Source organism: Ornithodoros turicata, unplaced genomic scaffold (assembly GCF_037126465.1).
Source record: "Ornithodoros turicata isolate Travis unplaced genomic scaffold, ASM3712646v1 Chromosome122, whole genome shotgun sequence".
Taxonomy (NCBI): Eukaryota; Metazoa; Arthropoda; class Arachnida; order Ixodida; family Argasidae; genus Ornithodoros; species Ornithodoros turicata.
In genome coordinates, this window is record NW_026999304.1 from 108,203 (window position 1) to 135,581 (window position 27,379).

A 27,379-nucleotide genomic window follows, 5' to 3' on the forward strand; every position below is an offset into this window, starting at 1 on the left:
TACTTGAAGCAGTTAAAAATGATTACGGGTACGTTAAAAATGGAGAATGCTCAAATATATGAGCAAAGACAATGTCTACATGACACGCACACACTAGATTGTGCATGTAAATGTTGTAATATAAAGTAGCAGTATCGCTTCCGTTTATATGTCTCACGTGGGAGCGTCTTGTGTGGTGTGCAGTAGTTGCAACGTCCATCCACCATACAAGTTTACAATACCTGCGTCGTAGGTTGTCCAAATGGCAACAAGGAGCACTAATATCTCTGTAGTGAGTTTCACATACCAACGGAGAAACGATACCGTACGCACTTCGACAGCTTTACGTTCCAGGCATGGCTTTCTTTCCGTACTATACAGGGTGTTCAAAATTAAGCTTTCACTAGCACTTTATAAATAGGCGAACAAAAGAAAACTGGCTGCTATTTTTCTGTTCCTTGAGTAAGAAACAGGTGCTACATAATTAGCAGCACCTGTTTCTTATACAAGTAGCGTAAAGTTATCATCCGGTTTCCTGTCATCGCTGTGTTTGCGTAGCGCTCGTGAAAGCTTAATTTTGAACACCCTGTATGTATTGTGCTGTGCAATAATTGACGATACTGCACTACCGCATTGTTATATTTGCTATTTGCTACTACATTTGTTTGTGGGTCAGCTCATCGCAACACCTTTCGATGAAATACGTCCAACATGTTCATCTTCGCATTTTCTGCGTGTTTGTAAGTAGCCATCACTAAGTGATCCCTTATGTGCACGGTATCATTAAAGTGCTGTATGTTCATATCACATACGTGGTGTCTGACATGTAAGGGAGTGTCGTTTCTCAAAACTCGGCTGGCAACACTGAGCTTACGCGATGGGAAGCTACATTTGAATATAGTGAACTAGAATGAGTGGTGTGCTCTCAGGAATATCCGCCGATGTTCCTCCACTGTATGGTGCCACTCGCGTCTCGACACACGCGATTCAATCGCGTTTCACGGATTTGTGCTGAACTACTTGGTCACGTGACACCTCCACTGCCGTTAGCCCAAAAGCATGCGTTCCATCCTTCTTGCATGCACTGCGTTGCACCTTGAGCAGGGACAGAGCCAGAACAATGCCACACGTGGATCTCGTTTTTGAAACCTCTCGTCCGTATGTTATGTGTGTGTTATCTCAGCCAGCATGTTGATGTGGGCACGCCCGCGCTGCAGTAACAAAAGAAACAAGGTTTACCAGGCAACTTCGAGGTTTTGCAGTCTGCGTGGGGAAGACTGCAGTTCATCATCTTTGCTTGAGATATTAAATTGAGATACATTGTCTGAATGTGGTTTCCACATATTTTAAACTTAACCATGAAGCATTCTATGTTACGCATAATAGAACGCAATTTAACACATTCTTTTAGAAAGTTTGTTTGACACCACATAACTTCGTTCAATAACTATCATCATATACACAGACAATTGTTAATAATAACAATAATAATTCAGGGCTTTATGCCGCGAGTCAGCTGTCATCACAGAGACAATAAGTGGCAATTGACTGATGCCCTTTAGCCTATCCTAAAAAAAAAAAAAAAAAAAAAAAAAACAATTCCATAACCGCTGACAACCTGTGTCTGCGAAGTTTAAGCACGAGCACGAGCGACCTCGTCGTTAACGGCAACATCGCGCAGCCGTTTTCAATAACACGTGGGGTTCGTCAGGGGTGCCCGTTATCCCCAATGCTGTTCGTGTTGTGCATGCGCCCGCTGTTACGTAGGCTTGCTGCTTGCCCTCGTATTCGTGGATTTCCGCTCCCCTGCGGCGGTTCGGTGGTGGTATCTGCGTATGCAGATGACATTACACTTTTTCTCAGGGACAGTGATAGCCTGTGCGAAGCTCTGCAGATTTTTGGCGAGTATTCGCGTGTTTCTGGTGCCCGGCTTAACAATACAAAAAGTAAGGCATTCCATGTTGCTGGTTTTAGTGGCAACTTCCTGGGCGGTATAGAGCAGTGCTTATCCCTTCGAATCCTGGGGGTAGTGTTGACCAACGGGGCGTGGCACGAGAAAACTGGGATTCCCTGCTTCAGGACGTTGAACGCAAGGTTTCGATGGCCAGTAGGTTTGACCTGCCTTTTCAGGAGCGTGCATATCTAATCAAGAATGTGCTATGCAGTAAGCTGTGGTTCGTTTCCCAGGTTGCTATACCGCCCCGTGTTGTGTGCACTAGGGTTTCTTCGGTGAATTTCTCCTTCTTTTGGGGAGGAAGAACAGCTCTTGTTAGACGCGCGGTCCTACAACAGCCGCGATCTCAGGGAGGCTGGACCCTCCCGTGCATTTCTACTTTTTGTACACTGCTTGCCCTTCGGGCTGTCCTTCGTGTCCTTGACGATACTGACCATTCACCGCGTGCGCTTGCATTGTACTGGATGGGCCACTTTCGGAGAGCATTAGTTACTCGCGGACTAGGGAATAGGTACCCTGAAGCCACTTCCCCGTCCCTGTTTTATCGACGTATCGCAGAGCGATTTTGCGACATACAGGCTCAGGACCCTCATGTCGATCCTCGATCGCTCCCTGCATCACGTATCTGAGAATTGATATGTCTCTTGGATGAACCCCGATCGGATAACTTGAGAAACCTGGGTCTATCGTGCGCGGGTGATATCCAGCCCGACAATTTCCCACGCGAAATCTGTGACTTTTTGTGGAAGGCGGCCTGGGGAGTTCTACCTACGCGTGATCGCTTGAATCGGTGGGGTGCTACCAATACCTCCCTTTGTTCGAATTGCCCCAACATTGAATCAGTGTCTCATGTGTTAGACGACTGCGTTGTAGCAAGTACGTTTTGACTCTCGTTTGCCGGGTTTACCCGTTCCGCTACCGTTTAGGGCACCGGATCAGGGACAGGTTGGTTCTTCTACTCGTTGCAGTGGCAAGGTACGTGTTGTGGAAGAAGAGATGCAGAGCGGTAGCTCAAAGCAGGCGTCTTCGCTTTCAGTATACCTCTCCTCATGTCGCTCCACAAGCACGTAGTCATTTTCTTGGAGACCCAGCCATGTTGACCCAGTTTGTTACACTTGGAGAGACAGAGTTCCTCCGAAGATAGTCGACACGGTACATTAGTGTCCGCCGCGGCCGTGTCTCCTTGAATTGCCTCTGGCTTCTTTAGTGCCGTTTTTTTGTGGGGTTCTTTGGGAATATTACGCTTGTTTTAGCTTGTCTAAGAGTGTGACTTCTGCTGTATACGCTTTTTGTGTATTTAGTTTGTGCTACATTATATTGGAACTGTATTGAACTTGTACTACACAAGTTTACTTGGTCATATTAAATATCCTAATCAGAAATAGTTCATAGCGGTAACCACATCGATTATTTTCCTAAAGAAAGATCAGTTACCAGATACCAGTCATTGGGGAACTACACGCCCCCCCCCCCCCATTTCACGCCGACAGACGCAAATCGTGCAAATCCTAGTTCAGAAAAAAGTAAACATTCGTGTTATTAATTCAGTGTTTAATAATGTCGGCTACGAAACTAGTTTTCGTCAGACAATCACTTGAAAACCTAGCGTGAGCGTTTTAATAGCGTGAGCGTGTTGCTAAAACCCTTAAATTGGTCATTTAACGAGTTCATCTTGACTATGGAATCATTGGTGTCCTTGACGTATGATGGAAGAAGCAATGGAATGTGTTTTATGCAGTGGTCAACAAGAAGGGATATGTTTTCAGTCGGTGTGTTGATGCCTGAAATTATCGGTCAGCCAGGGTTGTTCTCTTTATGTACTTTGATGAGGAGGTGGGGAGGACCAGGTGTGGGGGGGAGTTCCTTGGTTTGAAAAAGTCTGCAGTGTTGCGTGGAATAAGGTTTTGTCAAGGAGCTCGGTAATACCTTTGCTGATAATTTTACAAAACGATGCCGTAGGGTCATGGTCAAGGAATCTGTAGAACGAAGGGTTCACCGGGTGCTTGTTAGCCTCACTATTGTTGTCTGAGGTATTCATCAGAACAATGCCGCCGACTTTGTCAGCGGGTCTAATAATGATATCATTCCGAGATTTAAGATTTTTCAATGCGATTCTTTCTGATTTTGACAAATTGCAATTTATAGCGTTACTTGAAGACGTTAGTGTGCGTTTCATGCAATTAAAGACTGATTTCATATAATTGTCAATTTGATGACTAGTTTTGGAAGGGTCCGGGGTCCAAATGGAAGTTTCTTTGAAAACAGGTCGACCTATCTGTTCGTTGCCTTGAAAGAATGTTTGTAGGTGCATTCTTCTGCCTGAATTTTGTAAATCGTTAAGAATATCAAACTCGTGAATTGGTGGCGGGGTAGGGAGGAAGCTGAATCCTTTAGAGGGTACATTGATTTCCGTTGGTCTAAAGTGGAACTAGACAGATTGAACACAACATCCTTAGCGTTGGCAATAGGAGCGGATGGAGATCCAGACAAGACACTGGATATGTTGATATTGCTGATATGTGTTAGATGGGTGATGACGATGTGAAGTGCTGATGTTGGGCTTTCTTATGCTTAACATGCTGTAATTCAGACAAGCAAGTTGTCGAAGCTGGTTGTCAATATCCTTCATTTTTAGGGAACTCTCTGATCGCAGAATCCTGATGAGGTCTATAGACGCACCTGTCAAAGTACCACACCATCTTCTAGAGCAAAGAGGGGAATGAAAATAAATCAAAAGTAGCGAACAGTTGAAGCCTTAAGCCCCTGGGAATCAGTTTCTGCGCAATGCAATCAGATAGATGCAAAAATACTCCAAAAGCCGGGAGACGACGTAACTAGGCAAAAAGTAGAGAACTCCGACTTCACATAACAAAATAACAAAGTTTACTCAGACGTTTCGTCCGTTTTGCGACGAACATCATCAGTGCCAAACTGAACGAGAGATTACACAACAGGTCGCTATTTAAGGATATGGGAGTATTGTTTGGGAAGGGGGCCACGGTTTTTGTTACAAACCGGGGGGTCACCGCGTATGTGCCAAGACTCTAGAAGCTTTCTGGGTCCCCATTTGTGTTCTCGAGCCAAGGTCACTGCGTTGTCGAAGTCAAAACAATGTCCCGTGTTCCCACAATGTTCTGTAACCTCCGTCTTAAACCGTGTGGTGTGCGTCGCGCTCTTTATGCCACGAAGTGAGTGGGTAGCCACGTTTGTCCAAGTAATCGGCGATCGTCGCGTCCTCAGAAGCCCGTAACTCGGTGCAAGATGATAACTGTTCAGATCGGTGAAATAATGTTCGTACCACACTCCGTTTGTGCTCCGTGGGATGGTGTGAGTCAAAACCAAGGAGACTGCCGCTATCACAAGGCTTTCGGTAGACACACGTTTGAATGCCTCCCGAGCAACATCGGCCCGCACACACACCCAAGAATGGAAGCTTGCCATTTTGTTCCATCTCGTAAGTGAAATTGATCGATGGCTCAATGCTGTTTAGAACCGAGTGGAACACATTAACGTGATCACTGTTGAGAATCACGAACGTGTCGTCGACGTAGTGGCGATAGAACTTGACCGGGCGGCAAAATCGTTCCATGGCAGTTTCTTCAACATGCTCCATGAGACGATTAGCTAACGTGAATGACATTGGGCTACCCATCGGGCAACCTTCGATCTGGTGGTAACTCCTGCCGTCGAAGGTGAAGTGCGTCTGATTGAGGCAAAACCTCAAAAGAATAACCACCTCTTCAACTGTGAGCGACGTTCCAGCTGGCAGGCTGCTGTGCTGGCGTAGTCGTGCCTCCGCCACCTGTACCGCGAGATCTTTAGGAACGTTGGTGAACAGAGACACCACATGAAAGGATACCATAACCTCATTTTCGTTGAGAACTTGCGTCCGGACCAACTCTACAAACTCGTTCGAGTTGCGGACCGTCAGGCTGTTGTTAACGGTGACCGGAGCTATGAGTTCCACCAAGCATTTGGATAGGTTAGATGTCGGTGACCCAGCGAACGAGACAATAGGCCTCAAGGGGCATCCTGGCTTGTGTATCTTGGGGAGACCGTAGAGCTTGGGGGTGGCTCCGTCCGAGGAGAAAAGGCGACGATAGGTATAGCATCATCTATGTGGTCCTTCTTCTTTAAATTACGTAGGTGGTAAACCAACGAGTGTTCCGATTTCGGAGTTCGGTCACGCGGCAAGGCGATAAAATGCGTAGCATCGTCAAGTATCTCCTTCATCTTTGCATCGTAGTGCTCTCTGTCTAGTACAACCGTACCTTTACCTTTGTCAGCTGGAAGGACAATGACGGATTTATCTGAGAGTAGGTCACACATTGCCGACTGTTCCTGTTTGGACAGATCGGAAGGCAGTCCTTTCACGTTGTTCGGTGTGGTCGCGATGCGGCTACGTGCCAGATTGACACCAGTTGAGTCCCTGATGTGTGGGAGCTTGTCTTCGATTTCCACTACGATCTCCCTTATCGGCACAGCGCAGGGCGCGAGGGCGAAATCTAAGCCCTTCGAGAGCAGACTCACATGACCGTTGGAAAGTGTCTTCGATGACAAGTTGAATACATTGTTGCAGTCCCGAACGAGAGGTTTCTTCGGCAGAAGCAGGGACAGCTTCCTGTCATGAATATCGTTCCGTTTCTGTCTCTCAGGCAGCTCGACCTGTTTCCGGGCGCTGAAAATATGGCGCATCTCGTCGGGTTGAAGGGTCTGCAACGTTTTCTCGGCTAAGTCAAGTCGATAAGGAACGACTGTCATGGAACGGTTTTGCCGCCCGGTCAAGCTCTATCGCCGCTACGTCGACGACACATTCGTGATTCTCAACAGTGACCACGTTAATGAGTTCCACTCGGTTCTAAACAGCATTGAGCCATCGATCAATTTCACTTACGAGATGGAACAAACTGGCAAGCTTCCTTTCTTGGACGTGTGTGCGCGCCGATGTAGCTCGGGAGGCATTCAAACGTGTGTCTACCGAAAGCCTTGTGATACCGGCAGTTTCGTTGGTTTTGACTCACACTACCCCACGGAGCACAAACGGAGTGTGGTACGAACATTATTTCACCGATCTGAACAGTTATCATCTCGCACCGAGTTACGGGCTTCTGAGGACGCGACGATCGCCGATTACTTGGACAAACGTGGCTACCCACTCTAGTTAGACACTCGCAAACGCATGCAAGCATCTGGACCGCAGGACGGGAACCGCACCCGTCAGACACGCGTTGTCATCCCCTATGTCAAAGGCGGGAACCGGAGAAAAGGTCCCCGGAAAAAAGGTCCCCGGAGAAAACGCCCCCGGAGAAAACATCCCCAGCAGAAAGGTCCCCGGGGAAAACGTCCCCGGAGAAAAGGTCCCCTCAGGAGTCTCTCCCGTGGAGTTATACTTTATCGCTCGTAACTCGAATCAGTGACTATTAGAGCACGAATTTTCACGTCATTTTTGTGTTGTTGACATGGTCTTGTACTTCAACGCATAAAACGAGATTCTGGTCCAAACCCATGGGACTGATTAGAAGAGTTCCGTAGAGATGTAGGAAGGTGGTTGAAGAAGAATGAGAGAGTGAGAGAGAGAAAGAGAGAAAAGAGCAGCGTGGGGAACTTTCAGCTACCGAGCATGGAAAGAGGGAAATGTATTGTAGCGGCCACTACATCGGCACCCATGAACTCGACACCATGCATATTTTCATGATTTAGATTTAAAAGATTTGTAATAAAAATATTTTTAATTTTGGATTTTTCTATGTCTTATTTTTAACCTGTTTGTTTCAGCGTTATCCCTCGGATCGGACGTATGTTCGCTTTTGGCCGTTAGCTCTATCCGCTGAACCAGATCCCAACGGCAGGGCACTGCCCCGTCAGGTGTGTTGGCCATTGCCACAAAGAGCATCATGAGTCATCCTGATATTAGTGGACCAGCTTTGACATGGGTTATCCGAAACCTATGACCAGGCCATGTTATGGAGGGCAGAATATACAACTTTTTCCTGTGTTTGTATGAATAGCGTGTCCGTCCATTTCATCGCACGACGTTTCATCGACGCCGTTTTATCGAGGCCTGACTAAGGTTAGGTCAGCAGAGCCTTTTACGTATTTCACAAGTTTGGTAGACTGGCCAAGGTTAGGTCAGGAGAGCCTTTTACGCATTTCACACGTTGCAGCAAGAAAAAGCGGTGGCCACAGATTCGATGAAACGGCGCTCGATGAACCGGCGTAGGGGACCTTTTCTCCGGAGACGTTCTCTCCGGGGACCTTTTCGCTGGGGACGTTTTCTCCGGGGGCGTTTTTTCCGGGGACCTTTTTTTTCCGGGGGCCACCCGTCAAAGGCGTTTCTGAATGTATCCGCTGGGCTTTGCTTCCGTTGGATATCAGGACTACGTTCAAACCGCATGTTAGACTCCGCAGTCTCATATCAAACCCGAAGGACCCCGTCCCCCCGGAAGACCAGTCTGGAGTAGTCTACAAACTACAAAGCCAAGACTGTGACACGTGCTACATTGGCGAGACAGGCAGGAAACGGAACACTCGTTTCAAAGGACATAAGCGGGACATAAAGAGCGCGACGCACACCACACGGTTTAAGACGGAGGTTACAGAACATTGTGGGGACACGAGGCATTGTTTTGACTTCGACAACGCAGTGACCTTGGCTCGAGAACAAAGATGGAGACCCAGAAAGCTGCTGGAGTCTTGGCGCGTACGCGGTGACCCCTCGGTGTGTAACAAAAACCGTAGCCCCGTTCCCGAACAAAACTCCCATCTCCCTAAATAGCGACCGGTTGTGTAATATCTCATTCAGTTTGGCACTGATGATGCCCGTTGCATGAGGGACGAAACGTCTGAGCAAACCTTGTTATTTTGTTATGTTAAGTCGGAGTTCTCTACTTTTTGTCTAATTATGGAATCAGAGTAGAAATGGAACTGTGACATAAACCTAGCCTTTTTATCAAACAACTTATGAGACTTGAGAAACACAGAAGACGGTGTACAGTCCGGTAGTTGTCAGCAAGAGTCTGTCTTACGTTTCTTTTGATGCTCGCGTAGTTTGTTGGTCCTGACAGTCGACGCATAAGTGACAGGGGTAGCGGAATTGAGAGTCCGGTGCGGGGTTGCAGACTTCGGCCTGGAAGTTGAGTGCTGTTTACGGGGAAAGATGCAGGAGGGAAGTGCAGCCTAATGCAACTTCTGTAGTGGGAGGCGAGAACAACCCTTGCCGACCGGTAAGTTCAGGCATCAACACACCAACTGAAGACATATCCCTTCTTGTTGACCACTTCATAAAACACATTCCATTACTTATTCCAGCTAAGTCAAGGACACCAATGATTAACTCGAAATTCAAGTCAAAATTAACTCGTAAAATGACCAATTTAAGGATTTTAGTAACACGACTCTCGTTACCATCGACGTTGCATCACTATACACCAATATACCAGATGACGAAGGTGTTAGCGTCGTCGAATCTTACCTCTCTTTTTTTTTTGTGTGTGTGGAACAAGTTCAATTTCTCCTCTTACTTCTTTTTGTTTTGTTTTTTACAAACAAGCAATCACACCTTGAAACAAAGTTGGCGGTAGGTATAGAGTGTAATGACTAGGCTCTATTTCGTTGCGTTTACGATATATTTTCGTATCCCTGTTCCAAAAGCGTCGTTATCTGCATCCATCGAAGTTGAAAAACACAGGTCTCTCGTTACCATGGACGTTGCATCACTACACACCAATATGACACATGACGAAGGTCTTAGAGCCGTCGACTCTTACCTCTCTTCCTTCCCTTCTGAGATTCCCCAAACTTCAGGCATTATTCACATTCTGCAACTCGTTCTCCAATATAATAACGTTACTTTTAATGACAACCATTTTGTTCAAGTGCAAGGTGCAGCTATGGAATCACGTGTACCCCCGAACTATGCAAATATTGTTATGGGGCAGTTCGAACAGAAATCACTGGACTCTTTCCCGACGAAACCTCTAGTTTTTCTTGATACATCGATGACATTTTTTGCTATTTGGTTTAGCGATAAAGATTCACTGCGCTCGTTTTTTGAACAATTTAACTCTGTTCGCGATACAATCAAATTCTCTTGTAACTATTCAAACACCTCGGTAAATTTCCTCGACGTTAATATATCTATACAATCTGGCAAAGTTATTACCGACAATGAAAAAATGGCTAGGAAGCAAGCGAGCTGGTGAAGATGATGCATAATGTAAAAACCCCGAGACTAGGGAACACGAAGGGTTGTGTTGTGCCTGTCCCTTCGTGTTCCCTAGTCTCGGGGTTTTTACATTATGCATTATTACCGACCTCTGCAAGAAGCCAACTGATAAACGTCAGTACCTACACTTCCAAAGCCACCACGCAAACTTCCAAAAAAGGAATATACCGTACGGCCAATTTACACGCCTTATGCGCATATGCTCTAACGACAATGATTTTCTTGAACCCGCTAGAGAAATGTCAGTTGACTTTCAGAAACGCAATTACCACCCTAACTGATAGAGAACGCTCTATTAAAACGTAGTTTCTTGCAGAGAGATACATTGCTTTCCCATCAGCCTATTAAACAGCGCGGTGATATCGCTTTCGTCACCGTCTACAACAAAACATTGAACAACGCTAGATCCATTCTTGAACGCCATCTGAACACACTGCACAGTGATGAAAAACTTATATATTTTCCCAACTGCTCCAGTTGTAACTTTCCGCAGATCTCGCAGTATTCGCACCATCCTTACCTCCTCGCGCTTAATGCGACAGCAACCCGGTTGCTCTCCTTGCAATAAAACACGCTGTCAAACATGTCGTTTCATAAACCCTTGTATATCTATATCTAGTAACGCTAATTCCTTTACATTCAAGATACGACACTCTTTACACTGCATTTCATTCAATTTATGCTATTTGATTATGTGCAAAAAAAATGCAACGTCCAATACATTGGTGAAACACGAACTCCATGCGAGAACGATTTTATTGCCACAAATCTGACATAGTTAATAATCGCCCCACCCCTGTCTCAGTACACTTTAATGCATCGGGACATGACTTTAATACTCATCTATCAATTGTACTCCTTCAATCCGGATATACAAACGACATAAAACGAAAAAATCGCGAATCCTTCAAGGTCTCTCAATTTTGCTCACAATTTTGCGTTCAGCCACATGGGTTAAACATATGCGCTGGCCCGTCACAGTTGCTCAACTTTTAATTATCCTTCAAGTGGGTCGTCCTTCCGTTATCCACTAATTGTGGATGCTGGAGGTGGATGTGTTTGCAGGCCGGAGCGGGGGGGGGGGGGGGTCCTGGCAGCGCGGCCGGCTGGGGACCGCAGAGCGACCTTGAGCCTTCCCCGAAACTCCCAGCTACAGAGAGCATCGGAAGGGTCGCCTTGCGTTCTTCGGCTGCCCGTGCTGTTAACTTTCCCGTGTTATGTGTCTGTGACACATGGCCCTGGGTTGTAGTTTTTTGGTCTTGTGCGGTCTGCTTCGCTTTTTACTTATTTTACTTATTCTTTTTTCAACTTATTGTTTCTCGAACGAACCATGCTCGGCGCGCGTCTAAACAAATTCACGTGGGTAGCTCAAACGAACAAAACCGGTCCGACAAGTGCGACAAGTGCGGCCGACAAGGTCGCGCCATTCGTGCGGTCTCCCCACTGGTCCCCATTTCTGTCGTCTCCATAGTGAGCCATCTAGTAAAGACAGAGATAATCATCTCCAGCGCCTCAAGGTCATACGGATGCGCATAGGCCATTGTGCAAAAAGTCCATTGTAAAAAGGTACGGACTTGATCGGTAGGTGCACTATGAATTTTTTGCCAGCCCAATACGCGGAGCGCATTCAAGCCGTGGCACCGTGTCCCGCGTGTTGCAAAATCGAATTTTCCAAAGGGTCTTTCAACTTCTGTCTTCACATAAAAAGTAATTGCTATCATTTGAAACCGTTCTGAAAGCCGTTTGAAAGCCTTCACAATAGTGTTGTAATCGCTGATTGTAGATTGTGGAGCAACCATATGTGCTCACATTTTTTGCGGGATGACAAACATGCATTCCAAGTGCTGGGAGCCAGAACAGAATGCTTTAGGATACTTTTGCGTCTTTATAAGAGGTACATTTCTCCACGGTGATCACATCGAAGCATATTTACAGTACACAGAATAACAAGAACTTGGCAGCGAAGAAGACAAGGTGACGAAAGCAAGAAGGTAACGTAAGTTATGCAGAGCATTCCGGGCAGAGGTGGGCAAAACTCCTCACGGTCTTTGCCCTCACCTAAATTTTCCTGGACGGAGCTTTGTCCTCACCTCACCTCACCTCAACTACTTTTCGGAGAAGTTCCCTCACCTCACCTCACCTCAAAAAAATTCAGAGATTTTTCCTCGCCTGCCCTCAGCTCAAATAATTTTTCAGAAAATTTTCCTCGCCTCACCTCACCTCAAAACATTATCCGAAAAATTTCCTCACCTCAGCCTTTCCTGAAAAAATCTTTCCTCACCTTACCTCACCTCAAAACCTTTTCAGAGAATTTCCCTCACCTCACCTCACCTCACCTCAGCCTTGCATAAAAAATTTTCCCTCACCTCACCTCACCTCAAATTCCGTGAGGTGAGGGGGTTCAAGGCGCCCTCACCTCACTTGCAGTTAGGAGGGTGCCCCTCCCTGCTCAAGGTCGACGCTTCTCACTTTTTTAAATGACGAAAGTACGCAGCGTAAAGCAAGTATCGAGACTAAAGCATCAGGTCCCGACTCTCTGCTTCAGCGGTAGATTGTGACTGTATGTGTTTGTGGCGCAAGCGCAACAAAGGCCAGAAAGCGCCACGACTGCGGTGAGTACCTGATGAATGGCGATTATAGCCAAAATTATTTACGGATCATGTCCTACGCATTATATCATGGCCGCTCGCCATCAGCTAGTGGGATGGCAGGTGCATTGCTAATTGTCTCGTTCACCGCCTTCGCATGGCATCCGATAGGTTGAGCGCTACAGTGGTGGTCGAATCGAAGCGCAGCTTTGTGAATCATAATCGTATGAGTGTCACGTCATCAGTGCACCCAATGTCGTGCCCCCTACTTTTTGTGAGATGTGCAGCCAGAGTCTCTAGACCCATCGTCAGGACTCAGGACCAGCCAATAAGCAGCGATTATTGATAGTGAAGTGCAACGGCTCGCGTCGTTTGGTTTACAACAGTCACTGAAAAAACAAATAAAGAAAAGAAGACAGCCCTAACGACTACCTTTTGCCAACTTGCCTCATATCACCTAAAAATTTTCGGACAAATTTTCTCTTTTCTTCTCTCGACACACGAAAAAAAGTCCTCACCTCACATGAAAAAGGAATCCTCACCTCAGGAAATTTTAACAAAATTTCCCTCACCTCACCTCAAAAATTTTTCAGAAAATGTATCTCATCCCACCTCACCTCAGGCTTTCTGGAGCAAAAATTTCCTCACCTCACCTCACCTCAAAAAGTTTTTCAGAAAATTTTCCTCACCTCACCTCAAAATTATTTCAGAAAATTTTCCTCACCTCACCTCACCTCAGTCTTTCCCAAGGAAAATGTCCCTCACCTCATCTCAGCGTCTTCTAGGAAGATTTTTCCTCACCTCACCTCACCTCAAATTCCGTGAGGTGAGGGTGAGGTGAGGGTGAGGGAGCCCTCACCCTCACAAGCCCTCGCGAGGGTGCCCACCTCTGATTCCGGGTGGATGAGAGTGCTCGTGTCATGAACTGCCTTGGGCCGTTGTGAAAGCCACTTTCCTTAATGTTTTGATGGCACGTTCTTGTCAGATTTTCTTTCAAATGTAGGCAACATTGCTGCGTGTTGTGATTCAGCCACCTTTGCTGTGAAGTACTTGAAGCAGCTTCTGCATAGCTGGCCCATTTCTGTTATGCCTTCGGCTTGATCTGCTGGAACCACAGTCTTTATGGCAGCTACGCCGATCTCAGAAGCAAAGCGAAAATCCTTTGTCTATAGCACTTTTTTCTTGTGTATTAGGCGGCAGTCAGCGAAATCCACACGATCAGCACTGTACAGCGAAGAGGCCATCGAGGTAGGTGTGATACCAGGACGACACATACAGTAATGCAGATGTCGTCGCACACTCTGAATAAGGGCACTCCGTGCACTTCTGTAGTCGAGAAGTGGGTGAAGCGTCTTCTGTGTGTAGGCGAAACTTTGGGCAAGGTGTCTTCAGGGAGTAAATGCGATCAGGACCTTCCCATGGTCGCAGCATGTCGAACCGAATAACATATTGGACAGCGGCACCAGTCGGGATGTTTCGGCAAGGTTCACAAAAGGCACCATGAATTACCCTTGAGTGTATGCGTATGACACTACACAATAACATTTTCCTCAGTGCAATTTCGCCTGTCCGAGGTCATGGGGCCGTAGGAAAGGAAATGTTTCAAATAATACTGGAAGTCACTGCGTCCCTCCTGCCATAATGCGTACAGTAAATATGCTTGTTTAGAATAACCCTGAACAGATATACCTCTTACAAAGATGTAAAATCATTCTGTTCTTCCCGGGCTCCCAACACTAGCAATGCATGCGTGACATCCGGCAAAAAATGTGAGCACAGCTGGTTGCTCCACAATCTAGATTCAGCGATTACACCATTGTTATGAACGCAAACGCTCAGAACCTTGAAAAGGAAACCTTGAAACCTCAGAATGGTTTCCAATGACCGCAATTACTTTTTATATGAAGACAGAAGTTGAAAGTTCCTTTGGAAAATTCGATTTTGCAACACTCGGGACACGGTGCCTCCGCTTGAATGCGCTCCGCGTATAGGGCTGGCAAAAAATTCACAGTGCGCCTACCAATCAAGTCCGAATTTTGATTTTGTTTCTGTGCACAGTCTAAGGAACTACCTACAACATATAAAATTTTCGAGGAACGTTTTTGGTGTTTTTTTTTAGATAAAGGCTTCCGAAATTCGTCATTTTTCAGTGGTATGGTGCTACTAAAAGAGGTATCGCTTACGTTCCTTACAGAGTAGAGCAACAAATTATACATCATTCGATAGCCCTATGAATGACAAATTAAACGGCATAAAGCTGAGTCTTATCCGTTTTGTACATCGTCCGCAAAGCTGCAGTGAATATGGTGTTTTTCGGCACTTTGAGTCAACTTTGATATTTTTTTGCAGACAAACAAACACCGGTACAGCACTGCCAACGAAGGATCCTATTGTGCCCTAAGTGGTCTAAAGCCAGATCAAGAAATTACTATAATGCGAGAACAAATGTCCTTGTAGCGAACGCTCAAACCCGCTCGCGACGACGTCGCCTTATGAGAGGCAGTTTTTTCCTCCTCTCCTATTTCCCGACCCGCGTAACGCAGAGAATTCGGAAAGCGTTTATTTCTCCTAACTCACCGATGGCTTCAACATCTACTTTTTTCCCGTTCATTCGAGACATCAAGTGTACCGGATTGTTCGATTTGAGATGGAACTAGCCAGTTGAAATACACTCCGAGCTGAAGCGCCAATGCTTTCTCCACCTCCTTGCAGTTAGCATTTTGTCGCTGTCCAAGGGAAGAACAATGCCTGAGAAGTGTAGCAGTGACGACCCTATGAGAGACAGATGTACTATAAATCTATTGCAGTGGCTCCAAATGAGAGCCCATGTTGCAGCTGCAGCACAAACTTTTGTTTTGTGACAGCATACTTTCTTTGAGTTGCACAAAACAGAAATATGTTTTACATAAAGAAGAAATGACCACTGCAAGGTGTCAATAGCAGGCAAAAAAGACTTCCTGAAAATGGAAGCACTCATACCAATAGCGGAGGCGTGGTGTTGGGGGTGCTCAACTCAAGAGCTGTTGGCCCAGTTTTGTGCTAAAGAAATATTGTATACCTCACCCAGTAATGCAAACAATTGAACAGTCATATAATAGTCATCAAACACAAGAAAATATGCAACGTTAAACAGAAACTAAGTATACCATAAAAAACAAACATGAAAAAGCATTATGCGCTCGATACTTCTTACAAAATTTTTGTCTGCACTTTGCATTATCACTGACAGACAGGAAACAGAGACAATGGAGAAAATCGCCTCTGATTGCCTAGTTGCTGCCTTTAGAAGTGCTTGTCTGAATTAAAAGTTCATACACCCTGCATTGACACAACCATCAGATGTCAATCATACTACATTGATCTTTCATATTTTCTTTTTCATCTGTGTCACCAATGTGTCAATGATAATATTATCACAGAACTCTCAGTATCAAGATGGTGCGCATGAGAACTTACAGTGTGGAACGAGGTGCAGACCTCGTAGTCTTCATTAAAGGTCAGCTCCGGAGGAAACTCACTGCCACAGATTACAACAAAAACTCGCAGGCACAAAGGTTGATGCCTACTGAATGTACTTCCAAAATAGTTTCGGCGAATACCCTGTATTTACTGCGAAATCTGTTTTTTGGTTTGCCGTCCGATCGTCCGCTTGAACAGCTGACGTCACGCTCAGCTTTCGCTTTGGCTCCTCTTGGCTTGTTTGCTGGCTCGCAGTTTCGCAATCGCCAGCAATCAAAACTCGTCACTCGTCAGGCTGAAAGCGAAATCGAGAGTCGTGTACGTATGGTCAACTTTCTCCGCGTCTTAATTTGATCATCTTTGTACTCCGGCTAGTCAGTACACACAACCTCATATAAGTTGTCTCTTTGTGAGAGATGCAGCGTGAGTGAATTGTGAGAATGCCGTGCTTCTCGCAGTACGAGCAGGTACGCTACTAAGAAAGATGTTTCGTGCCAGGTTCCCAGTTGATATTGTGCGTGATTGAGTGGTACGAAACCAGTGGTTGAGTGCTCTGAACTTATCAAGGCAACTGTCGTGTGTGCTCGAAGCATTTTGCATCAGAATGTTACGAGGTGGTTCACCTGACGGCCGATTTGGACTGTAAAAGTCGCTGGAAAGGGATGCGGCACCCGCCTCGTTCGACGACAACAAAGAGGAGAGGATAGCAACAAAGGACCAAAGTTGAGGGTAAGTGTCCGCACGAACTTGCAGTATGGCTTGCACACAATGTAAACATGTGAACAACAAATATGGGACTGCTAAACCCTATAATCCGCGGTTGTATGTAAAACTACGCAGTTTCTCAGAGAAGCTGGTTGAGAAATTACATGAGTTTGGAGAAGTCTGAGCTTGGGCACAGGGAAGACAAAACAGTCATAGCAGCTGAAATGAGCAACAACTTAGGAGTTCCTGTTTTGAGACACTCTGTGTCTGTCTGGACTTCTGTGTGATCACATTCAGCCTTTTCCCAACCATGGAACCACACCATATCCTGCATACATGGTAGCATATTGTTGTTCCTCTTTAAGAGCCGGGCTATGTCTGTGAGTGCTGTGTATTCAAGTTGTAATGTTAAGTTATTATGTGGAAGAAATTCCATTCTGTCCTTCTATACTAATGAAGTTGACTCCAGCAACTGAGTACCTTGACCAGCAAGGGATGAAGATCAGCATGCTCGTCACAGATTAGCAGAAATAGGTGAAGTCATGAGAAAGGCTCATCTACCTGTGAATCATCGTTTTGACACATGGCACATTGCAAGAGGGCCATATTTGCTTTGTAGCACACCGTCATAACACATATGTATGCTGTCCACTGGTTGACAACATATTTCCTATTAGAAGGGGTATAGCTGGGGGCAAGCTATGCTGTCAACATTGTTGATCACATTTTGTAGCTCTTAAATATGTAGATGCTTTTTTGCACTTTTCCTAACAATATTAGCCTTAACACGTATAATTATAATTTCTGCTTCTCCTTTCTCAGGCCCCAGGAAAGAGGTACATACAGGAGCACTGGTGAAGCAACGTCTGGTGCTACAATAATGGTGCCACAGTATCGTGAACATGTACATGTGTGCGCACATGGACAAGCAATGATAATGGCAACCTGTTTCCGGTAAAATGGCTCGTGATACTCTGGCATGTCATGGATATTTGGATCATAACGTTGCTTCACATATTCATCAGCATCAAGGTCACCATGCAAGATGTGCACATCAAGACATTGGGAAGCTGCTTTGGCCCCACAAAGGAGATTTACAGTGTTTCAAGCTAGCAGCAATTACTAAGCAACCGTCCTGCATTCCTCACTTACAGGAACTGGAACATTCGAAGTGTTGTAGGGGATAGTGGGTGTACTTCCCCTTCTGAAGGACATCCCGCCATTGTGTGCACTAAAAGTTTCCTTGTCTCAGTGCTGTTACTCGGTCACGTATCTAGTATGTCATGGTAAGTAGGTCATGTATCACTTCCACCTTATCCGTGTGCCACATATTGTATCTACACATAAGGAATGTGTGTGAGAAAACTACTGAAACACAGAATTGCATTGCTTCTTTACTGCACAAGCCTGTTCTGTCTGTTTTAGGAATTCTAATAATGCTAATTTTCATGTCAGGGTATGTCCATGGGCTTTCTGGTGCTCTGCTCGATCTCTGTGGACGATAGCTGTTCGTGAGCCCCCGAACAGAAGGAAGAGACTACACAAGGGGGGCTCACCGCAAGAGTTACAGTGAATGAGTAAACGCTAACAACTCTGCAAGGCACTAAATGCAAGTCGACAGCAGAAGGGCTTCAGCGAACATGTACAAACAGTCGCATACCTAGGATTTTTAGTTTTTGGCATTTCATTCGCCATTAATCGGTGGCTTCTGTAGAAGCGTAGGGGATGGGGAAACAAACACAAGATTTTGGAGCACACAGTAAATGGTACTCCATGTTCCTTAGCCATTTTGCTACATGAAGTGCAAGGGGAAAATCGAAGGGGTTGGGACGCTTTCATAGACGTGGTTTGTTACATCATGGGTGCATCATGCATTGCGCTCCATAATGTTGATCAATCTGTTTTTTTTTTCATGTGTCATACTTCGCGAGATAAAAGCTCTCGAACAGATGCCTGACTAACGCACGAATGTCAAGGACCTCAGAGATACAGCCAATTCCACTGATAGCCCTGAGGTCTGTGACGTCAGAGCTGCTTGAGGTTTGCTATTCAAGGTGCCCATTTTCTACGCTCTATTCCAACCTTGGTTTGTAAAACACACATTGGTACGAAGAAGCTTTTATTTTCATGTGGGATGGTGGTGTTGCAACCCCTTTCACTGGTTTGTGGGGAATGACTTGATTCTGCACCTAAGACTTACCACAGAACACCTGAACTGACACCTGTGTTCTGTCCATCTTGCAGTGTGCTTGTTTACCTGTTGCGAGGGATTATGGGGGGAGTCAGATAGTTTTATGATCTCTGTGTATTCAATAAAATTATGGTCTATTCAGTGTTACGTGTAAAATTACAGTATCTGCGGAATGTGTGGAGATGTGCACTGATTCAAGAAGTAAATCGGCTCCTGAAACCAGCATGCAGATCCAGATGTAGTACTGGTGTCTTTCACATATGGAAGCAACTCATCATTTCTTTTCTCTTTTTTTTTCTTTCTTCTTTTGTGGTTGATTAATGTGATGGCTCATGGCTGCACTGCACTAGTAAACCAGCTGAAATAAGGTGCAAGATATCCCTGATAATTACACTTGCATGGTGTCCTTGTACTGTGCAGTGTATTTTTGTATTCGTTTATTTTTTCCTTCCTTTCTTTTTCTGTTCCGCTCTCATAAGCCACGTATGCCCTCATGTAAGTATCTTGTTTTTGTATCTGGTGCTTGCTCTCTCGACAGTGTAAAATTTCGGCAAATACGTTCATCGCGAATCCACACTAAGGTTGTCATTCAAGCCCAATTCTTACGTACGTAGTACCTGCAGTGTGTATACGGTAACATGGCGTTGCCAAACACAACTCGTTCACCCGGTTATAATGCCAAGAAATGCGATTACTGCTCCTGTAACGTCAAACGCCAGGTATTCGAGAGTGAGAAAGATACGCGCAAGTAATGAAGCAGTGGTGAGCCGTAACTATAAGAGAGTGAAGTCTTCAATTAAGCGATGAATTGACTTACTTTATCAAAGACACCTACAATGCGAATAAAAAATATCTTTCGTATGTAGGCGTAGCACAGTTCCGTTGACAATATACGTGACGTTCATTGCGTTCTTAGCCAGTCTGCCGCTGGCCGCAACGCGACAGCATAATTGCACGAATCTAAATTCACAAGTGGTATCAGCAGCGTGTTTTAGCATTGGCAGATCATCCCAAATATTAAAAAAACGATGCGATCAAGAAGCCTACGTCGATCGAGCAGACGCTCCCTGCCACCATCGCCTGTTTACATCCCCGTATGCTCCGTAGAGAGGGAGGGAAGTCTTGCGGAACACTGATATCACTTACGTCGGCGATATAGACCGCGTGAACAGCTGCCGTCATAAAAATGGCGGCCCCCATGTCTGTTTCGAAATGGTTAATTTACGATTATTTAAAATATGGGGCTGTTTTGTGGAAATGAAGGGTGCTTTCAGACACAGTTCGATATGGGCTTCCAGAATATTGTTACAGTTTCAAGAAGTCAAGGTACCTCCGAAGCTGACCTTTAAAATATGCGCAGGCTGGCTTCAACACAAAGATATGTTGTCCCGGGCAGAAAATTCAAATAAAATGAAAACAAAACAGTCGGACATATGTAAGGGAAGAGGTGAAGATTGCAACATCGTAACGCCGTCCGTGCTCGTGAAATGAGCGGCGTTACGATGCTGCCATCTTCAGACGATGCCTGTAATGAGCCCGAGCACTCTCGGTAGCCTAAATTGGCGTACCAGATTGATCATATACTGAAATGCAGTTCGTTGGAGTATATTCGCTAAGCTTAGTGCGATAAAACTCGTCTGTAACGGTGACGCACATGTGTCTTTGCAATTAACACGTACGCCTGTAACGAGTCAAGATATCAGCGAGCTTCCTGACATCCCTCCCTGTCAAATATTGTGTTTTCAACTCAAGCTATCGTCTATAATGTGATTACCTAGTGAGCGGAGCTGTCAAGCCAATGTAATTTTTCTCTCACGAATGAAAACACCGTTTTCAACACCAGTGTATAGAAACGGTGTATATAACGTAAACACCTTTTTCGACACCAGTGTTACTTGAAGGGTGTAAAGACAGGTGTAAACGCATAAGAACACCCTTTTTCATACAGCACTTGGTGTAATAAAGAGTGTATTTTCTCATACACCTTTTTTAGCACCCTTTTTGCGGCCTTTGGTTATCTTTGTGGAATTAAAAAAGGTGTATTTGCTTAAAAACACCTTTTTTTACCCAGAAAGGGTGTTTTTGAATTTACTGTGCAGATGCCCTATATGGGCTGCAGCAACTTTCTTGTTTGCGGCTTCCATCCTAGACTCCTTGGGTACATGACACACAGACGTTATCTATAGATGAATGTATTTGGAAGTGCCTTTGATAGTCATAAAGGCATACTTTGCATTCACAGCAGAGTACATACTCGTTTGGTGCTTGCTTCTTGTCTATATACGCCCAGACCCTGTTTGGTAATAAAATAGAGAAAGAGATAAGTCCACAAAAGTAATAAAAAAGGGCTTTTACAAGAAGATGCATGAAAAGGAACAGGCGTTGTCCGCGTCAGAGTAAGAGCTGTGTAGCAAAAAGGCATTGTGCTGCCACACTATCACTTCATCATGCAAACACCGCTCAGCTAACGAAAGTTGTCACAACATTATCGCGTACCCTTCGCAAGATTTTTCGTTAAACTCAGAGATGCGCAATCGTTATTCTTCCCATTCAAAGCAGGCTCTTCTTGCTGGTGTGCCATCAGTGTGGTTCCGTAACTTGATACTCTTATAAGGCGATGTCGTCGAACGCTTTTGGTGCCAACAACGAATATGCTGTAGCGTATACGGGACAAGGGAAAACACGTCTCGCCAACGCTTTTACCAACTACTGCTTTATCCACATATTTGTTTCATGCATTCTGTATAGAGCATTGATATTTGCCTCATAAATAGTGCAAACACTTAAAAATTATATGAACGACGGGTGTACACAATGACCTCATTCGATAAACGTCGGTTAAGCGAGACCAAGGGTCCCTCGACTTGGAATTGCGACTCAACTCTCTTTCGACAGCACTATCAAAACACTTCTAAAATAAATCTTGCGTCCCGAATTAACCTTATTAATAAAAAGGTGTGAGGGTCCTTAATCTCGGTTGAGTGTTCAATCTCGTGAGCCGGCGTTGGTGAACCCCGGCCTATTAGGTCCACGCGGGTGAACGCACAAGGAACCACTAGTTCCAGAAAGTTACACATTGCTCATTTTAGTGGTTTGAGAGGGAAGTTTGAAGAACATTCATGGTTACGACATGGACGGTGTGACAAGTGAGGACGCAGCGGAAGGCGACAGGGTTCCGTTGAAGAAAGCGCCATTTACTACGTATTTGGTGACACACAACGGCGGCGCATGTTTCCCTTTATTCTAATAAGCTGACAGCATAAAGGCCACAATAAGAGTTCACATACCTTCAAAATCTTCTTGCGAAAGCCTACGAGAGCAGGCACAGCTTTGACTTTGACGGTTTTGACATACGGGACACACTTGCGTTCCTCACACGAGTGCCGGTTGCCGAGAAGGCCATGCAGATCCAGTGCGCATGCCAAGACTCCTCCTCCCCCGCGAAATAACAGGAAACGCGTGTGATTTGAAACAACGGATTCAAACGGGTTCAACGCGGCGATATGCCCGTATTTTTCACGACTATTTTTTACAGTGCCCTTTCAACCCGGCTTAGAAAGGCCCAGAATGAAACGGAGGTTCGGAATTGATTCTTGGAATTGGTAGAAAGAGTTCTTTTTCCAATACTGCTCTCTCCGTGACGGAGACATATCTCCCAAGCATTGTCGCAGTCTGTGACCATGATCGAGCCACATGGGGACATTTATTTATTAGTACCCTCAGGGCAAAGCACTATAGAGGGGAATGGGTTATAAAATAATCATATCGATAATACAGGTCATAAGAAAGTCCAAAAAGCGGCATCAAATCAAGGGATCCAGGGAAGAAAACAAAACAATTGTAACGGTTAGCGCTTTCATACGAGGTCTGTAAATAAAGTAATGAGACTGGCCGCGTATCGGCTGCTCTGGCAACCTTGTGGTCTCGGGTTTCACATGGCACCAACTTTAGCGTCTCAGCGACCTCCAGTAGTATATGTTTATACCACGCTGCAATGCATGTTGGAGGTAGTTATTCTTAATCACTGCGTTTAGCATTAGATTATTCATGTGGGACAGAGGGAGAATGTCGAGCTACGGGTGATGCAAGAAAAAAAAAAACCTGTGCCGCATATCTGGGAAAGAAGAAACCGCTGATCAACAATAGCCAGTCCGGTGTCGCGTAGCTTCCTGGGTGGCGGCACCCATGTATGAAATGAGAGTAAAGGAAAATTACTTTGGTGCATGTTGTCCATTTCCGCCGAATCACGAAAGGCTATTAAAATAAGGGTAGGGTATGCCTATAATGTACCCGTGAAATCTGCATTTTGCTAGCTAATGAGCACTACCGCACCCACAGCCGACGAAGAGCGGTCAAGTGACATAACGTGCGTGAAATCTTACACACGGGACACTGCAGTTAACGTCATATTAGTTTCATGCATCTACGCGACGGTATCTCTGGAGCGCTCGTCTTCAAGTACCGATCTAGCACTGTACGCGGGGCTTTTATCGAAAATACAATTAAAAAAGCGCAAACAGCAACCGGTGCGAAATGCATAAAATACGTAGCAAAGAGGAAATAGAGTAAAATAAACAAAAAGCAATTGGAAGGAATGAAATGTGGGGGTGGGGATTCGAACCCGGACATTTGTCGGTGAACGCGGAAGCGTTACCGGCGACGCCAGCTGAACAGGAGTCGGATTCGCTAAACCCGGCATAATGTCGTTCCGAGGCTCCGTTCGTTGATTGAGAAATGTATACGCCCTGGGCAAAAAATTGACGCTACTTTGGGTGGCGTCATTCTCCCAGATTGAAGTAGAATCTTTCATCTTCACGTCTCATGGTGGACATTTTTTTTTTTTTTGGGGGGGGGGGGGCTTAGCGTTTCATAAATATTTGCAAGCAAAGACGTACGGCCAGCCGTTACTCCGTAGAAGAAACGCGAATAGGCTAAGTTTGTGGGGCGCGTCTTGTTGTGGTGCTAGAAGCGCGACCTTGGTATCAAAACGTCGGAGGGGGTCTCATTCGTTCATCCAGACGTGGACATTTTCTTGCAACACTGGGTTTATTGAGATGCTAGAGAAAAAACATGGTGCAATACATTGCACCTATGGGATATGGAGGTATAGCCGGCTTTAGGGAGGGAGTTCCCTGATTCTCGGAATGACTTAAAAGTTAGTAGTTTTATTTAATTAATGAGCGCACGCAAATGAGCCGTTCACTGCTCAGTTCTTGGTTGATGTCCCAGGGATGCTCACTGAAACGAATAGCTTTTCGATAGCGCCACCTATTTACGAATCATTCAGCCGGGGGACCTTCGTGCGCTATATTACAACGAAGACGGACTTGAGAGGAACCAGCGGCATGGCTGTGTGGGTAAAAGCATCCACTCGTTGGTCGTAGCCAATATCATGCTGAAGACTGAGAGGTTCCAATCCTAACGCCGTCTCTGAGGGTTTCCCTGGGGTTTCCAACAGTCTTTCCATATGAATGGCGGCACAGTTTCTCTTAAAGTCAGCCCAGCACGCACATCAACTCCTCTGTCCCACAATCCTTCCTGCTGTGCTGCGGACCTGCTCGTGTCCGTACGCGTGGATAGCCACAGTTGCTTCGTGGCGCTAACGGAGAATCGAAACAAAGAAGCACCCTGAGGAGCTGCAGAGCACATAAGTAAAGTGCTGCATGGCTTACCCCTATCGACACCGCGTGTTACCTGTTCCCAGATAAGACTTGAATAAGACTTCAAGTTATTTAGCAGTAAACACGCATAGTCAATAGTCTCAGAAGCCTTGGATAAGTCAACGTGTAGCGCACTCGCAAAAGGGCTCCTCTCCAGGGTAACATATTATCTACCCGAAATGTCTTAACAGTGCCTTACCTTACAGTGCTGTTTTACAGCTATAGCTGTAAATTGGAGGTATAAAGCGGGGTGGCTGAGATTCAGGAGTAGGCAGAAAAGTGTCCGACATTTTTGCGCATATTGGTTTCAACCTGGCCATATGGGCCCATTTTGCCGATATTTTCCTCATACTGGCGTAAACTTGGCAATATGGGGCCCATACTGGCCAAGTTGAGCCAACGGGTAAGATCCAGGCAAAACGGGTTCCATAGTCGACGCGTATCGCCAATTCTCAGCCAATATAGGCCCAATATTTTGTCCTCCCTGGATTGCAATGTTTGCAAGCCTCTTTCTGTAGCATTGTGACATTGTGAAGCCCTTCATGAGCAACGTCACATTAATGCAGCATGGCAATATTGGTGCAATGTCACTGCAACAATTCATGCTGACTTGGAGATTGTCGAAACAGAACTACATCTTCATAGCCCTTCAAACATTGTTTTCTTTTTGGACAAGCAGATTGCTGATGCACCTATAACGTCCCTCTACAGTCAGGCTGGGTAGCTGGAATCGCATAATGAAAGGTTGGAATATTGGGAAAATTTGCTTTCCAGTATTGTGCAATTGTCGGGTTCTCGCGGAACATTCGTAAAACTGGCTTATCACTATCAGACCGATATCGGTGATACTGCCAAAAGATTAGCACTACTGGCGTGCGAATACTGTGTCGGCTTCTATCTGCCATAATCAGCCAATGCGAACAATGTTGGCTTAGAATATTGGACCGATATTGGACAAGTAGGGGTGTACTGCCTGCACTCCAAATTCGGAACCTTATAACGTACCTTATACCGAGTTGCACCTGTTAAGTATCAGGTACATCAGTGCTTTTCCGCAGTTGGTTTAAGAGGTACTGAGTGAGACAAAGGATCCCGCTATGTATGAGGTACAAGCATATGTATGGGGTACACGGTCAGTTTATGAGGTACCGTGTCTTGTACCGTATAAAGCAGTACCTCTTGCGCAAAATCTTATTGTGCCTTACGCTTCTTTCAGCACTTCTTGCATTCAAGTAACGCCCCAAAGGGTTAGACGCAGTCAGATAATGCATGTACATCGCAAGGACTGGGAGATAAAGATTAGCTGTTCATTTACAACAGTGATGTTTCATTCACGGCAGAGGATACAACGTTTCCTGTCTGTGTCGTCAGCTAAACAGCCTCAACCGTGGTACTTTTGTTTAACTTGTCTGTGTCTGTTTCAAGTATGTTAGGAACACAGGCTAGACAGTGATCAAGGAGAATGCCGTTCGGTATATGTGATGTTTATTACTTATTGGACATTTACATTGATAAAATACAAAGAGGTTGAACTCTGTCCGTGTGTTCGTGAAGGAGGCAGGTTTTCTTTTGGCCAACATGAAAACTAAAAGAAAAAGAACATTCCGGAACCGATAAACGGTCGACGAACCGACAAGCCACACCTTCCAGTGGGTTCATGGGGTCACGCGGGTCAGTTTCGTATTTTTGCTTTATCTTGCGTCATATCTAGCGAATCGAACCTTTGATACCTGCGGAAGAAACATGTGTTATCCCAAGCAGCACAATGTACTGAAAGTCGAGTGCAATAGGGGTGGACGGTATGTGTCTTATCGATGTCCCTTAGTTTCACGAGTCTGTTCAAGGCCTTCCACCTACCCGTCCACCCCTATTGTACCCGACTTTCAGTACATTTTGCTGCTTGGGATAAGTGCAGGCGCGTCCGCGTGTGAAGGTTATTTGTGATCAGGAAGCCGCCGTCTTCGCACGGTTTAGTTGACCGCTTTAGGGATATGGAAAGGCCGGGAAGGTGTACCTGCTCAAGTTGCTCTTTAACGTTGTCCATTTCCGCTACAATTACGTGCATGTCGTTTTCCAAAACGTGCATGCGCAGGGTGAGCGTAGTGAACGGTAGCTTGCCAGAGTGCGCATTGAGGGTTCTAACAACCCACCTACCCGTGGGCGTTCCACGTCAGTGTATTATTTCAGGCTTGTCTAGTGCTGAAGGTTATCGTCTCAGTTGTAGCGGTGAAATAGTTTTCGATGTAGATACAGTGGCGCGTACACTTGCCTTAACCAGCGGAGCGCGTGTCATCGGGCGCTGATAGACAGCTGGAAACGAGATTGAGATGATACACTATCCCGTTGGAAGGGAGGGTCATTGACAGCATGGCGTAAATGCAGGCTAGCTGGTAGATAAATTCCATGATAGGGAAGCCTGAGCGATGGGCAAGACACGTAAACAAACACAAACACGAAGGCTTTGTGTTTGTTTACGTGTCTTGCCCATCCATCTTGCGGATCTGGAGTGGGGGGGGGGGATGTCCAGGGGTCCGGACATCCCTCGATTCCAGACTTCAACATAGGGTTTCATGGACCAATCCCAGCATGCACGTGGCACTTGTCCATAGCGAACCCCCC

General features: G+C 45.6%; 1 protein-coding gene and 1 long non-coding RNA gene across 6 annotated transcripts in view; both read left to right on the top strand.

The window, feature by feature from the left end:
- Positions 1–27,379, top strand: part of LOC135371802 (uncharacterized) — a 177,392-nt gene that overhangs the window by 70,370 nt on the left and 79,643 nt on the right. The window lies entirely within an intron of this gene.
- Positions 16,794–19,242, top strand: LOC135371791 (uncharacterized). 2 transcript variants are annotated; one of them, XR_010415723.1, is made up of 3 exons: positions 16,794–16,933; positions 17,732–18,195; positions 18,365–19,242. It is a non-coding gene; the product is annotated as an uncharacterized LOC135371791 (long non-coding RNA). The 2 variants fall into 2 exon arrangements; XR_010415722.1 differs by having other exon boundaries at positions 17,732–19,242.